Below are 14,976 nucleotides of genomic sequence, written 5' to 3'. Positions count from 1 at the left end.
GAATAAATAGGAATACAGGTACTAAATAGGAATACAGGTACTAAATAGGAATACAGGTACTAAATAGGAATGAAGGGAATAAATAGGAATACAGGGAATAAATAGGAATACATGGAATAAATAGCAATACAGGGAATAATCAACATACAGGGAATAAGTGGGAATACAGGGAATAAATAGGAATACAGGGAATAAATAGGAATACAGGGAATAAATAGGAATACAGGGAATAAATAGGAATACAGGGAATAAATGAGAATACAGGGAATAAATAGGAATACAGGTACTAAATAGGAATGAAGGGAATAAATAGGAATACAGGGAATAAATAGGAATACATGGAATAAATAGCAATACAGGGAATAATCAACATACAGGGAATAAGTGGGAATACAGGGAATAAGAGGAAATACAAGGATTAAATAGGGAAACAGAATATATAGGAATTCATGAATTGAATTGGAATACAGGGATTAAATACGAATACAGAGAATAAATAGAAAATGGACTAAATAGGAATACAGGTAATAAATAGGAATACAGGGAATAAATAGGAATACAGGGAATAAATAGGAATACAGGGAATAAGTGGGAATACATGAATAAATATGAATACGGGTAATAAACAGGAATACAGGGAATAAATGAGAATACAGGGAATAAATAAGAATACAGGGAATAAATAAGAATACATGAATAAATAAGAATACAGGGAATAAATAGCAATACAGGTAATAAATAGGAATACAGGGAATAAATAGGAATACAGGGAATAAATAGGAATACAGGTAATAAATAGGAATACAGGGAATAAATAAGAATACAGGGAATAAATAGCAATACAGGTAATAAATAGGAATACAGGGAATAAATAGGAATACAGGGAATACATGAATAAATATGAATACGGGTAATAAACAGGAATACAGGGAATAAATGAGAATACAGGGAATAAATAGGAATACAGGGAATAAATAGGAATACAGGGAATAAATGGGAATACATGAATAAATGGGAATAAATAAGAATACAGGGAATAAATGAGAATACAGGGAATAAATGAGAATACAAGGAATAAATAGGAATACAGGTAATAAATAGGAATACAAGGAATAAATAGGAATACATGAATAAATAGGAATACAGGTACTAAATAGGAATACAGGTACTAAATAGGAATGAAGGGAATAAATAGGAATACAGGGAATAAATATGAATACATGGAATAAATAGCAATACAGGGAATAATCAACATACAGGGAATAAGTGGGAATACAGGGAATAAGAGAAAATACAAGGATTAAATAGGGAAACAGAATATATAGGAATTCATGAATTGAATTGGAATACAGGGATTAAATACGAATACAGAGAATAAATAGAAAAATGGAATAAATAGCAATACAGGGACTAATAGACATACAGGGAATAAACGGGAATACAGGGACAAAATAGGAAAACAAATAAATAGGAATACTGTGGAATACTTTATTTTCGCTGGAATTAATTTTTGCTGAAAAGGCTTTTTGGGCGTTTTGTATGGAATTTATTTTCACTGATTTTTGATGAGTTTAATGTGACATATAGGAAAAAAAGTATATTTGCTGGACTTTATTTTCACGGAATCATCCCTTCAGCAAAAATAGCAAAAATAAATTCCAAGCGAAAATAATGTATTCTACAGTACATGGAATAAATAGGAATAAACGGGAATACAGGAACTAAATAGGGGTACAGGAACTAAACAGGAATACAGGAACTAAATATGAATACAGGGAATAAACAGGAATACAGGTACTAAATGGGAATACAGGGAATAAATAGGAATACAGGGAATAAATAGGAATACAGGTACTAAATAGGAATACAGGGAATAAACAGGAATACAGGTACTAAATAGGAATACAGGGAATAAACAGGAATACAGGTACTAAATAGGAATACAGGGAATAAACAGGAATACAGGGAATAAATAGGAATACAGGGAATAAATAGGAATACAGGGAATAAACAGGAATACAGGGAATAAATGAGAATACAGGGAATAAATAGGAATACAGGGAATAAATAGGAATACAGAAAATAAATAGGAATACAGGGAATAAACAGGAATACAGGGAATAAATGAGAATACAGGGAATAAATAGGAATACAGGGAATAAATAGGAATACAGAAAATAAATAGGAATACAGGGAATAAACAGGAATACAGGTACTAAATAGGAATACAGGGAATAAATAGCAATACAGGTAATAAATAGGAATACAGGGAATAAATAGGAATACAGGGAATAAATAGGAATACAGGGAATAAATAGGAATACAGGGAATAAGTGGGAATACATGAATAAATATGAATATGGGTAATAAACAGGAATACAGGGAATAAATGAGAATACAGGGAATAAATAGGAATACAGGGAATAAATAGTAATACAGGGAATAAATAGGAATACAGGGAATAAATGGGAATACATGAATAAATGGGAATAAATAAGAATACAGGGAATAAATGAGAATACAGGGAATAAATGAGAATACAAGGAATAAATAGGAATACAAGGAATAAATAGGAATACATGAATAAATAGGAATACAGGTACTAAATAGGAATACAGGTACTAAATAGGAATACAGGTACTAAATAGGAATGAAGGGAATAAATAGGAATACAGGGAATAAATAGGAATACATGGAATAAATAGCAATACAGGGAATAATCAACATACAGGGAATAAGTGGGAATACAGGGAATAAGAGGAAATACAAGGATTAAATAGGGAAACAGAATATATAGGAATTCATGAATTGAATTGGAATACAGGGATTTAATACGAATACAGAGAATAAATAGAAAAATGGAATAAATAGGAATACAGGGACTAAATAGGAATACAGGGACTAAATAGGAATACAGGGAATAAATTGGAATACAGGGACTAATAGACATACAGGGAATAAACGGGAATACAGGGACAAAATCGGAAAACAAATAAATAGGAATACTGTGGAATACTTTATTTTCGCTGGAATTAATTTTTGCTGAAAAGGCTTTTTGGGCGTTTTGTATGGAATTTATTTTCACTGATTTTTGATGAGTTTAATGTGAAATATAGGAAAAAAAGTATATTTGCTGGATTTTATTTTCACGGAATCATCCCTTCAGCAAAAATAGCGAAAATAAATTCCAAGCGAAAATAAAGTATTCTACAGTACATGGAATAAATAGGAATAAACAGGAATGCAGGAACTAAATAGGGGTACAGGAACTAAACAGGAATACAGGAACTAAATATGAATACAGGGAATAAACAGGAATACAGGTACTAAATGGGAATACAGGGAATAAATAGGAATACAGGGAATAAATAGGAATACAGGGAATAAATAGGAATACAGGGAATAAACAGGAATACAGGTACTAAATAGGAATATAGAGAATAAACAGGAATACAGGGAATAAACAGGAATACAGGTACTAAATAGGAATACAGGGAATAAACAGGAATACAGGGAATAAACAGGAATACAGGTACTAAATAGGAATACAGGGAATAAACAGGAATACAGGGAATAAATAGGAATACAGGGAATAAACATGAATACAGGGAATAAATAGGAATACAGGGAATAAATAGGAATACAGGGAATAAACAGGAATACAGGTACTAAATAGGAATACAGGGAATAAACAGGAATACAGGTACTAAATAGGAATACAGGGAATAAACAGGAATACAGGTACTAAATAGGAATACAGGGAATAAACAGGAATACAGGGAATAAATAGGAATACAGGGAATAAACAGGAATACAGGGAATAAATGAGAATACAGGGAATAAATAGGAATACAGGGAATAAATATGAATACAGGGAATAAACAGGAATACAGGGAATAAATGAGAATAAAGGGAATAAATAGGAATACAGGGAATAAATAGGAATACAGGGAATAAACAGGAATACAGGGAATAAACAGGAATACAGGTACTAAATAGGAATACAGGGAATAAATACGAATACAGGGAATAAACAGGAATACAGGGAATAAATAAGAATACAGGGAATAAATAGGAATACAGGTACTAAATAGGAATACAGGGAATAAATAGGAAAACTGAATATATAGGAACTATATTGGAATACAGGAATAAACATGCAGTAATACAGATACTAAATATGAATACAGGGAATAAATAGGAATACAGGTACTAAATATGAATACAGGGAATAAATATGAATACAGGGAATAAATAGGAATACAGGGAATAGATAGGAAAACTGAATATATAGGAACTATATTGGAATACAGGAATAAACAGTAATACAGAGACTAAATATGAATACAGGGAATAAATAGGAATACAGGTACTAAATAGGAATACAGGTACTAAATATGAATACAGGGAATAAATAGGAATACAGGTACTAAATGGGAATACAGGGAATAAATTTGAACATGCACATCACAACGACTAAGACACTTTAAGCTAATGTTACAGTACTTTTCATTTGCTTAATGCCAAGTCTCAGATCAAGTATTATATATTACCGGTACTGGTAATACCCCCAGGTAAGTCCCCTTTGATAAATCTGTTATAATAGGGCCACTCGTGAGAGATCCACTGTGTAGGACAATGTTGTATCAGTAAAAGCATGGATTGGCAGAGTCTAATTACCAATGATCACACGATTACGTCATTTAGCTATTCCCATGTAGTGATGCGTAATGCAGAGTAAATTACTGACAGTCCTCAGGCCAGCGTGACAAGATTTAGGGAATCAAAACATGTGACATTAAGATTAAAGCGGCTTTTCCAGCTTCCCCGAGTCACCAAGACACGCAGGCAACTTTGACTATAAAAAAACGGCATTTAGGTTTTGAATCATTGTGAATATCGGGGATGGAAGATTAAGTAGTGCTTTTCTAAAAAAAGCATATGCCATAGTAGATATGCATTACAGTACAAGGCATACAAATTCTGAGAGTAATAAACCAACAGATGCCAGTGAGATAATGCATTATGACACAAAATAAAAAAATTACCAGTTTAAATTTCATGATCTGGTGAGATCAATATAATTATTGATTTTATCACAGAATCACTTAAACTTAATTCATGATGAAGAGAATGTACACCTCATTTATATCTCAACTAAAGTCCAGAACATGTTCTTGTGTTGAATTGTTTTTATATTTAACAGTTTTGTCCTTCATAAAGTTTTTCAACCTTACAGCAATCTCACCAAAATACACCTACAATTGTTCAGAAACATATATGTAATGTATTGTACATTACATATATGTTCATTCATTTTTACAATCATATTTTGAAAATCATTTTAGATAATATACTTTAACAAATCGTCTGCTTTCAACGAGCAATGTTTTATACACTGCAATCGAATTAACGCATAAAAACACGGTTAGTTCAAAAAGAAAAAAACAGTTGCAGCTATGTTCGCTTCAATAATATGCGTGACTCGTTCTTACCATGCATATGAAGTGCATACAGTTAAGTCCTTGTTTTGATTCACATTCATTACAATTCTTTATTCATGTTTGATGAATACTGTACACAATACAGTGTTTGACTGGGATTAGAGTAACACGTCTATCAATTGTGTTTATCATAATATCCATCGCAGAACTTACACACATTTTTTTTACTGCCAAAATATTACTGTGAAATTGTTACCTCTGTTTATATTTTGTTATATAACTTCAAAATAATATTTAACAAAATATTAATAAAACTGTCAAGATCTTCGAGTTGTTTCGTGTTTGGTTCAATGCTTTGTACACAATATGTGACAAACCAGATTTGATAAGTGGTCAGCAAAATTAGATCACCAAGATAAGGATCAAATCTTTGTGAAATGTACAGCAACTGTACATTTTTTTGTTCGAAATAGATTAGGATTGACTACTGTAAAATAATTCGCTATTTTTGCTGAAGGGATGATTCAGTGAAATTAAAAATCCATACAAAACACCTATCAAAAATCAGTGAAAATAAATTTCATACAAAACACCTAAAAACTTTTTTCAGTGAAAATTAATTCCAGCTAAAATAAAGTATTTTACAGTATTTGAAATTGGAGGATATTTTTTCAAGTACACATGCATTCAGAACTTTTTGGTTAATAGTTTTTTTGGTTTTAAATATAAATAGTTGCTGACTCTTCTACCCACCCCATTTATTTCAAAGTGTGGTCCTTACATGTGTCATGCAATTTTTTACAATGATTCTAAATCTGGTCTGGTGAACGTAATTTTGTCGATCATTTGCTTATATACCCTTTGAAAAACTTTGTTCAATTCACAGAAACTCAAACGTGTGACGACTGTGAAATGCTGTAAAAAAACACATGGCATATGTTAAACTTGTGATGAATTGTCACATTGTACAATATACCTGAACATCAGTAAAAGTAGGTACACCTAATAGTGTCAATATTGTCACTTAGTGACCAGAATACTTGATATGGACTAGTCAGGGACTGGGAGATTAATAAAGTTAAAAGTTTATTAGTCACAAACTTACAGGGCTTTTGAAATAGATGGTTATAGATTAAAGCAGCTTAATGTAAATGTAAAGTTCAATGTATTTAAATGTAAAGAGAAAGGATCAGCCAAGCATGCCCCAATAATAAAATTACAAATGCAAGGGGCTCATTACAAATTCTGTACTCATGCAAATTCTGTACAATATTACCTGGTTGGATCCTGAATTGTTGTACAGTGTAAAGCTACATGTATTGTACTAGTATAACATTCTTAGTACTTAATGTATAAGGGTTTAGCATTTCAATTATTTGCGGGGGGGGGGGGGGCTCCTGAGGATTGACATTTTTTGGGTGGAATTTGTTGTGAACTTGAATGCAGGACCACGTTGATCAAATGTTTATTGTACGTGTCAAATGCTGTTATTGTTTTGACTTAAATTGATTTAATTTCATTTAGCTGCATGCTCCTCTATTTAACCCCCCCCTCCTCCAAGGTACTGCCAATTTATTACATATCTCCTTCTGAACCCCTCTATGGATACGATAGCATTGAATAGTGAACAACGATGTCAGCAGGCATTACGGTAATCAAAATGTCAGTGATACAATCCCAGGGATTACAAAGCTGTCCTTTATTCATTGGTTATTAACATTGTTGTAAAGACACTGTGAATGGGAGCTAAGAACAAGATGAAGAACTCATATAAAATTGGCATAGATTGAGTTTGAAACCCATTTTTTCACTTTAAAAATTTATTTTGTATCGTACTTAATAACATAAAAAATAATAATCTCGATGTATTACCTGTAATAAATGACTTTGGGTCAGAAAATAGCAGTCATTTCACAGACACTTCAAAGGTCCAAGATAGAGATTGTTTGGTGACATGCACCCTTATATTTCCAACAATGGATAGCCCCTAGCCATGGCTCAATGTTTTACAAGACAAAAAGAAAGACTTTTAATGTATAAGCAGGATATAGAAGCTTACAAAGTTTCACTATGTAATTATGTGTACCGGTATCATGTTTTCCATTACAATCTCATTCAGTGCTTGAATCAAAAGATATGATATTATTACCCAATCAATCACATGAAAACTTGATTTGACTGCATTGGATAGATTTATTGAAAATAAGTCATCCATCCCACTGATTTGTTGTGTTGATTAATAACATTTTAATTTTCCTAAAATTTCAAATACGAAATTTGCAAAAATCGTATCAAAACTGCACAAAAGGTGAGTAAATTTTGATAATTATATCCCATTCAATCGCAGAAAACCTTTGAATATACCGGTACTGCAATATTTCAATAAATTGTCAATAAACTGCATGTATTTCATAAACGGCGTTCCTGTATGCAAATGAGCTACAGAAGCTTTAACACGCGCATTGAGTTTACATGAACAAGGAAGGAAACTTGTCAGGAGGTTGAATCAATCTACTGGAGGAAAGCGAGTACATGTATATTGCAAGGTAATGGTGCATGATTCAGAGATATGTGGTAAACACTTAAGTGTGGTATGTATCGTTCTACTCTTATCCCTCGATGTAGTTCTTACATACCGTAGTTTTTTTTTACTGAGACACAGTTAAATGATTTCAAGAAAGCGACTTAACATTTTACAAGTTCCAGTTTGATACGGATGCAGAATAACTAAACTCCATTCTGTTTGGTTTACGGTTGCTGAGAAGGTCAAAGGTCACACGAATCTGAATGAGGCTGTGCAAATCATGTGACCTGAATTGATCAATGTGCATAAACAGACTGGAATAAAAACTCTCAAGTGCATACAACTGACCAAAGACGTAGCCACGACTTCTTGAGGATACAGTACGTGTCTTCCGAGAACGGTTTTAATCCTTGATGTACAGTCGCCACTTCGTATACAGCATCTTTAAATATGGAAATTTTTGAAATCTGCATTCAGTGGAGAACTACAGGTTAAGCTTGTTTCTACACGCAGCTTATATTTTAGCATAATTTTTTTTATACACATCCTGTACTTTATTGTCTTTAAAAAAAAAAACTGCTTTTCAGTAAAAACAATAAAATGGCATTCCAGATGTCGTTTCTGGGTAAGGAAATATAAAAATTTTTGCAGAATAATGACTTCCACATGAACTATATATGTTGTAATGCTTGACAAAGACTTTGATGTAGAATTTTAACTTATCTCATTGATTTATGTAATTATTAATAAAAGTTGAGAAATGATGGTTGAAAACCACTAGGTCAATCCCCATGCCTATACAATACATGGCCGTAAATTGTCCAGTGACTGAATGAAACCTGCAAAGGCTCATGGGTAATGGCTATTATATCCAATAAACTCATCTTCTTTAGATTTGAATGAAGCAGGAGGAATTTCAGGGGAATATGATTTATAAATATTTTATAAATGATCATAGGACAAATTCATGCTTTCATGTAATACAAAATACTGGAAAATTTCGCCTACTCTGGAAAATTCAGTCTCCTGATTATTTGGCGGGTTCTTGTTGTTTGTTGGGCCTCCAAAATTTCGGCCTCACCATAAATTTCGCACTTATTTTTACTCCAAAATTTTTTTTAGAGACATTTTTTTTTTTATGTTGACGCAGGAATGTGTGTGTAATTTTGTTTGATGTTTAATTTGCAGTGCAACTGTATATAATCCAACTTTTATATTTGTTGAATTTTTACTCTAAAAAATTTTATTAGCTGAAAATGTATCATTATTTTTCAAAAAAAATTATTTAAAAGTGGTCGAAATTTTAGTGTTTTTACAGTAAATCATGTAACTTTATTTCAATAAAGACAATTTCTTTTATAGTGACACAGTTTTGATCAGACTTATATTTTGATGAGTAAGCGGTTAACCAGAAATGTTTAATTAATTACATGGTATATCTTTTAAGTCTTGATTCTTATCTCTATGCGATTTATTTCTACCGAGATATACCAACATTACTCCGCAGGACACAGTATTTCCATGACAACCTGAGCATGCCCATTTAATTCACATTACTGTCTCTGGGGACGTACTGCCGTATGCTGAAAATAGCGTCCTTCGGAATGATTGATGTGAAAAACGATGATACATAGCGATACACAGCGTGTCATTCTTAAATGCAAGTTTTTTGTTGTTGTTGAAATTTCTCAGTGTGATGAAAAGTAAGCTTGCATTGCAGCCAAATTATTGTACTGATCAGCACGTGTCATTTTCCCAGAATCCTTTGCAAACTATCAACTCATACTAGTTTATTCTCTGGAGTTAAAATAATCAAGTATCCGACATGTTTTTTATCAACCTCTGGTTTTATTCTCAATGATTTCTATTTGTCAGTATCCACGTTGTTAGCAGGACACAGTTGACTGGTTTAATTGGGACTAACATGACCACAATACAGTGTGACACATCCATTGAAATAAACTCATTCACACAGGGGTTATAGAATCTCCCCCAGAGCAACGGAATAGACACATACATAGTGGCTTGGAGTTTTGTACTTAATGGATGTGTGTTCTCATTGTCTACATGTCGCTACATATCATGGGATAGTGAATAACTGTTCTCTTCATGGAATGAACCAATTGATACTAGTATATAGAAAGTATATAGAAAGTATAGTAGTATGGATTCGTATAGATTAAAGTTGTGTACTGTCTGTGTAGATCTACTACCGGTACATCGATCATTATTACAACAGCCCCCCCCCCCCCATCTGATGTCAATGGCATAACCCTTAAGTTCAACATATAAAATGTCAAGTGTTTGAAAAAAGCGAAGAGGCGTGAATGCCATTCTACTTGTTTTCTGATAAGTTCATTAATTCTCAAGTTGATTTATATGTGAATACAGTGAACTAACCGGTAGATCAGAGCAAAGATCACGAGCAGTTCCAGCAAATTGTTTAAAATCATCCCTCCATATCAGAGTGATGGCATATTAGCATCATTTGTTTATTTGTAGTATTTTATTTGGGTTTTAAATCGGCAATAAAAAATGGATTAAAATGAATTTGAAACATGTTTTATTTTCATGGTATGTTTTTTTTTTTTTAAATCTTATAAATGATCACACAGTTTTATAATATTCAGTGGTAATTTGAAAAATCACAATGTTTTATAATTTTTATAACTGCACTGATCCATCTAAAACTATTTTATACTGATCTAGTACATTATTAATATTTTAAAAGCTGATCACAATTTTAATTTAAAGTACTTGTATTGTATAACTTTTCTGAAAAATATATTACCGCCGGTATAATAATAATAGTTACTGTAGATGCATTAATCTTTCACTGTTTTTTTTTTAAACTTAATTTTTGCTGCTAACTGAAATTTGTTAATAAAATCCACATAAACATAAACTTATGTTTCACTGGTAATTCTCCAAAACCAGGGAATTCACTCATATACTAACTATTAAATATATTGCCTGCTGAAAGCATCCATGGATAGCTGAAATGAATGTGAAAAAATAAGCAGAGGATGTGTTAACATAAAGTGAGATTTAATCTCAATGACAAGAAATGCTTCTGCAGTAAGCACTAATGAAGTATCTTGCAATGCATTCTGGGAGAATTATGATATGGAACCATAAAAAGTTGCAGTTAATGTAGGACATGTCATGGCTTCCATTGGGACCCTAAACTCATAGGTTATATGTAAATCAAATTGGTGGCCACATAAGAGTAGTAATTTAATGGTTAAAAAAGCAACGTGGTTAAATTATGATATAATTCACCTGTGACATACTTTTAGTGTTGTGTGATTGAAACAAAATACATTTAATATCCTGTTAAATGATGACAGTTATAAATTCACTGATTTACTTGCCTTTATCTAATCCATAGAAGTCATATTCTGTGATATTAAATTATATGATAATAGATGTCTTACTCCTTAGTTTTGTGGTTATTTTCCTGATGACTTTGTGATCAGAAGTTTTGGATGTATACCATGATTGTCAGAATGTCCAGTTACATTACTTGTGGTTAGTTTTATTTATTTGTTGGGTGGGTGGTTTTTTTGTTGTTGTTGAGGTAATACTGATTGCTCATCTAATATTTTGATCAATTTGTATGTGGTGAATAGACGTAAGAGGGTGGTAGTGGGGAGGGGGTCTGAATCTAGAGTAGTGAGGGACTGTCCTAATTAAGCGATGGGGGTTATTAATTAAAAATTAATTACAATGAATAAAATATATCTCTTGCCAAACACAGATGTCTGCCACAGAACATGACCTTTCCTATCAGACAGTTAGCTCCAGTTGTTTAATATTAATAACATAATCTCTATTATTAATAATATTGTGTTACGACATTTAGTATGTTTCGTCTGGCGAAGATTCCTACTCTTGTAGAATATCTGTAATTAATCATCAATATCTTATCTAAATCTAGATCTTCCGCAGCAGTTCAACTCGACTAGTAGTAACGAGAACATATCGTCCCCTTCATCTGTATTCTGACTGTGCACTCATCACCGTATACTCGTCAAATAGCGCATCCAAACATTGCCGTCAACTCAAAAACGCTCTGAGTACTTTTTTTTTCGGCGTCGGCGAATTCACTGCTTTACTACAGAGCATGGTAATTAGCATTCCGTGTTCCGCACGCATTATTTTATATTAAAAATTAAATTGAAAAATAACGAGAGTTGAATTAATTAAGGTGTCATTTTGTAAGAGATTTGCCAAGAGTTATATCATGAATTCCGGTAGGTATTCGATTTGAATGTTAAAACATGCTAGGTACTCTCAAGAGGGTAATAACGCTAACGAGAATTTGATGAATTACATTTCCGGATATCTTCAATCCTGCATACATGGAAATGGTAAAAAGGGAATAAGAACAATTCTATGTGGTGGGTAGGTTTGTGTGGGCTAGCTATTTGCTAATTTAAGGTGGTTTGAATCTATTTGAAAATTAAATATAATTTCCTTATTATTGGAATCACTTTAAATATTAGCATCATGAGTTATGCAAAACACTACGGTAAAGCCATTTATTTTCACTGACATTTAATTTCACTATTTTGATGTTTTATGCATATTCACCGTGTTTTAATTTCACGAATTTGTCAAGGAAACAATGAGTTTTATTGTTATTTTACATATTCATGTAGATTTAATTTAGTGGATTTTACTTTTTAGCGAAAATAGTGAAATTAAAACCCAGTAAATCAATAATGCATTTACAGTAGTGTGAGTAAGTATTTAGTTTATTTATTTATTTTTAATAATGCAACTTTTAACAGAGCCTTAACAGTAAAATTAAACATGGTTGAAGGTGGAGACTGTAATTTCAAGAATGTCCGTAAGTGTTCAAGTAAACTTCAAGGTATTACACCACAAAATAATATACACAATTTTTGTAAGATACAATATCTGAACCAAAAATAATTGTTTTGGTTATAATTTAAGTGTAAGTGTTAATGCTTCTAATAGAGAAAATATAGTATCTATATTGGCAACAGTAAAACAAATTGAATACACTTGTGTTTTGCAGAATTTGAGGTCATGGGACAGCTGGAGGATTGAAGTACAAAACAAACAACTCAGATGAACTAACAGCATCTACTTTCAAGTAATCCCACTGTGGACTCATTAACAGGTGACAATTGTCCAAAACTATGAATTAACTGAAGAGACTGTCAAACCTTATAACGGCACTGACTTTTATTTACTTTTAGCTTTAAACAAAGACTGACTATTTACACAGTACACACATCATATGATTGATTCAACATATCTTGGTCATGTACTTCACCGTGACAAGATATGAGAATTACTCCAAATCAATCAATTATGCAAATTTGCTTATTTATTAAAATTAAATGAAATGACACTAATTAATTTATAAATAATGACCGAAAAAAAAAAATTACACAACCAAAATTTCACACACAATATTAATCAAAACTAATTATTAATTTAATGTCTTGTGTAACGATATACAATTTTTTTTTCTAACTTTTCTGAACAAAAGTAGTCAATGCTGTCCTACTTACAAGGTTGTGTCTGATTGGCTATCCAAACCAAACACCTAACAGGTTGACCAATCAGAGAGCAGCTTGTTTATTAACAGGTTTTTTTGATGTATCAAATTCTGCTTTGTATATATGCTTTGACTCAACTGCAAACGTACATCACATCTTGCAGACCTCTTTAGTGGACTTTAAATTACTTCTGTTGGAACTTGTCATAAATCAATAAAAATCAATTTATTAAACTAAAAATCAATGCGCCACACCAAAGCAAAGTACTGTAACTGTCAGGTAACTCAAACAAATTAACACTATACAGAGCACCATTACATGTTATTACTACACAGCCAAAGAGTACATGTTTTTTTAATATTTCATAGATGGTTAATTATCTCATTTGAAATTATTCAATAAACATAAACTCTTAAGGGAGGTGGGAGTAAATTGCCATCAACTTTGAATGACAGATGGGACAGGCATCACAAAGTATGTCATGTCACAATGGATAGTTCTGTGCATTTTTTTTTTTAATATTAATTTTTCATGCAATATGTTGTATACGGTAATATGATAATATGACCCATTCTAAACTGAACCCTGTTTGAAATGTTATACTCTTCCTTTGGTTAACACTTTTCCGGCTGATACAGTTTTTTTTCTCCGATCATTTTGACTATTCGTAAAGGATTTCAGCAGGAGATATTAACAACAAATGACAAGACAATTTATCTTTCCATTTATCAATATATATGCATTGTAAAAATAAAACTATAAATTGAAAACAAGACAAACAAGGCAGTTTTCACTAAACCGTATATGTGGATGTTCGTTTTAATTTACAAATTGCAAAAGAAAAAGTATAGTGTTCATGTGCGTGTAACAAATTAGAAAATAATCCTCTCTATAAATTGAACAGCTCATGGGATAGAAACTTGCTATAGCCATCAAAGCATGTCCAGATTTCTTATCACAAGGAAGACTTTTAGCTGTAGTGTAAAAACCAAATGAATCAACTGTATTTTTTAAGTGTTTTCACACAACCATATGCACTTATCCTGGGCAGAGTTCCCCGGAGAAAATTTATACAAAAAAAATAGCCTTCCCACAATGTTTAACTTTAAATTAGATTATGATTTACATTTGAAGTGTTCATCTTAGGATAAAGACAACCTACTGAGAAGATAAGTTTATAATAATCTGTTTTCATAGCAACAGGGATTCCACTTTGTTGTTTAAGTATCTAGATGGTTCTCAGGGACTCTTTTGAGAAAACATTGGAAGTTGTTTTTGCAAAATAGGAATGCTTTTATCTTCACCTCACTGCTTTCTTTCACGGTTACAGGTAAAGAAGTGTTTATAAAGTATTTGAGTTTTACGGTTTGTTGGAGTGTTCCACCAACTGTATTTGTGTCCATGTGACATATCTGCATAAAAGCAGTAGTTTCATGATGGTGGTGGCAAAAACCCAGCATCTATCAGGTAT

The sequence above is a fragment of the Saccoglossus kowalevskii genome, chromosome 4, assembly GCF_978046115.1.
Source record: "Saccoglossus kowalevskii chromosome 4, keSacKowa6.1, whole genome shotgun sequence".
Classification (NCBI taxonomy): Eukaryota; Metazoa; Hemichordata; class Enteropneusta; family Harrimaniidae; genus Saccoglossus; species Saccoglossus kowalevskii.
This window is presented reverse-complemented; position numbering follows the sequence as displayed.